The sequence below is a fragment of the Quercus lobata genome, chromosome 2 (assembly GCF_001633185.2).
Source record: "Quercus lobata isolate SW786 chromosome 2, ValleyOak3.0 Primary Assembly, whole genome shotgun sequence".
NCBI classification, from domain to species: domain Eukaryota; kingdom Viridiplantae; phylum Streptophyta; class Magnoliopsida; order Fagales; family Fagaceae; genus Quercus; species Quercus lobata.
Window position 1 is genome coordinate 8,098,634 of NC_044905.1, and position 2,821 is coordinate 8,101,454.

At 33.7% G+C, this 2,821-nt stretch overlaps 1 pseudogene; it reads left to right on the forward strand.

The window, feature by feature from the left end:
* The first annotated feature begins 223 nt into the window (after window positions 1–223).
* Window positions 224–1,217, forward strand: LOC115974311 (annotated as a pseudogene).
* The last annotated feature ends 1,604 nt before the right edge of the window (window positions 1,218–2,821 follow it).

Sequence of the window (2,821 nt, forward strand, 5' to 3'; positions counted from 1 at the left end):
ATACTAGGAATGTTCATCAACAATCGTGCTAGGAAATTCCTATCCTCAGATGAGTTTTACTTCCCCTAACTGTCTGCATTTTTATCCAAAGTCACCCGGGCCTTCATATTCTTATTTTCTTTGCAATTCTTCTTCGTCTGCTCCTTCCTTGCACCCATTTCGATTATCAAATGGGAGTAGAGGTTTGAGAGATTGGGTTGCTCCCAATTAGCTATCACATTCAATGAGCGATAAGGAGTTAATGTGGCTAGCCTCAATGGAGCCAACTATTGAAAAATACCCTTGCAATCGGACGCGAAAGGTGGCATTCATGTTCTTAACTAGAGGAAAATTGCCCTAGGGACCATTATAGGAAAAGTTCTTTAAGGGACATGCAGGGCTCTACTCAATTTACCTCCATACTTCACCAGACTTCACTGAAGAACCACCAGAATCCTCAGTGTTCTACAAGTGCAGGATACCAAGCAAGGTTAGAAATTTATATTGCCCTATCCCAAATTAAAAACCTACCAAGACATGAACCAAGCCAAGTTTTTTCCTCCATTCATTTTAACTGAAACTGTATTTTGCAGCGAGTGGAATGGGGACAAGCCACAATGGTTGATGCAAAGAGGCGCCTATTAGCTAATGCCCTACTTGATTTCTCCAACGAGAGATTTGTGTAACTCTCTGAAACATGCATTCCTTTATTCAATTTTACTACAATTTACAACTACTTGATCAACTCTAACCATAGTTTTGTTGGCTCAATTGAAGATCCAAGAAAGATGGGTTGCGGCCGTTACAATAAACGTATGTGGCCAACGATATCATTGTCAGGTTGGCGTAAAGGCAACCAATGGTTTGAAGTTCACCGGAAGCTTGCCTTAGAGATAGTGTCAGATGTCACGTAATACCCCATTTTTGAAAACCATTGCAAGCCTCCATGTCATATGGATGAGCATTACTTGGCAACCCTTGTGACCAAAACTCAACCGAGCATGAATTCCAACAAGAGCATTACTTGGGTTAATTGGTCCAGAGGTGGCTCGCATCCAACAAAGTTTGAGAGGAAGGATGTCTCTGAAGCGTTTTTGAATCGGGTGAGACATGGTTTTAGTTGTACTTATAATCGTATCACAACTACAGTTTGCTTTCTTTTCGCGCGAAAGTTTCAACCAAGAACCCTAGAGCCTTTGCTAAGAATAGCCCCAGTATTGCTTGGGTTTAATCCATAGAAAAATTTATACCTTTTTAGCCTTTTAGTACTAGTATAGTAAGTTGTCTAGCCATAACATTTGGGTTTAATCCATGGAAGAATTTGTACTTTTTATCTTTTTAGTACTTGTAGTAAGTTGTCTGGCCAAAACATTAAAGAAAAAATGAAGATTATGGTTACCGCAAGGATATAAAATAATTTGGCTGTACCATGGCACTGAGAGCATGTACAGGTGATGGAAAGGTTTCGTTGGTGTGCCTTGAAGAAAATCAATGGCCACAAGGATAAATCAGTTTGTTTCTGTTTTTGGAGAAACAAACAAGGTATACAACCAAATGAGAAAGAAAATAATTGGTTGTATCCTAGTAATGTCTTGAAAATCAGGGATTTGTCCCTTACCTTTGTTGAATTTATTTACTCTTTCCGGGGGAGTTCTTCCCTCTTCTCATAGGAGGTGTGGGCCTTGATGTCGAACCAAATTTGAAAAAATCTTTCCATTCAAGGGTGAGAAAAATCCAAGAGACCAGCCAACAATTTACAAGTAAACAAAAGCCGAAAACTCCAATGATTTTATTTTTTATTTTTTATGGTCACGCAATAAAATTTCACAACATCTAGAATGACAAGCTGAGGTGTTAGGTCATCATGAGTCAAAATAAAATGAAATAAAAATTATATGAGGATCATTTACAACTCAATATGACATTCTTATAAAAATATTGTAAGATTTTGTTATGCCATAAATAAGACTGTAAATTAGCCAAATCGAGCCTTGTATTAAAAATTTCACCGTTAATTAATATTTTATTTTTTGTGCTGAATTTCAGGCTTATTCATTTAGCTTTAGCTTTATTTCAAATGCAAGCTAAGCTCGAACTTATTACCAAATAAGATTACATGTTCACACTAGGTTCATTTTCTTGTCAAATAAGCTTGAGTTTGTTCACAAGTTACTTCATTAGCTTTTTACTCAACGCATTCTTTGTTCATCTATAGTGATATTTTGGTGAACCACCTCTTTTTTTTTTTTTTTTTTTTTTTTTTTTTTTTAGCCTTCCGTTTGTACTTTTTTTTAATATATATATATATATATATATATATTGTTATATTAATACAAAAAATTTCACAATATTTTCACAATTATTAAAGTATCAATTTCTTATAAGTCAAAATAAAATAATAAAATATGAAACTATGACCAACCACAACTGAAAATAAATGCTTTGTGAAAATGTTGTGACACTTGCTTTTATATATATTGTTTTACTGACACAACAAATTTCACAATATTTTCACAATTATTGAGGCGTCAATTTCTTATAAGTCAAAATAAAATAATAAAATATGAAACTGTGACCAACCACAACTGAAAATAAATGTTTTGTAAAAATATTAACTATATAAAAAGCGGCTATGTTGCTATAGTGTTTCAACATTGTTCATTCAATGTATTTCATTGTCCATCTACAGTGATATTTTGGTGAGCCACTTTTTTTTTTTTTTAAAAACGTTTTGAACAGTAGCTATAGTTTTTTTTTTTTTTTTTTTTTTTTTTTTTTTTTTTCCAGCCTTCTGTTTGTACTTTTTTTTTCTTTTATAAATATTTCTATACTGATACAACAA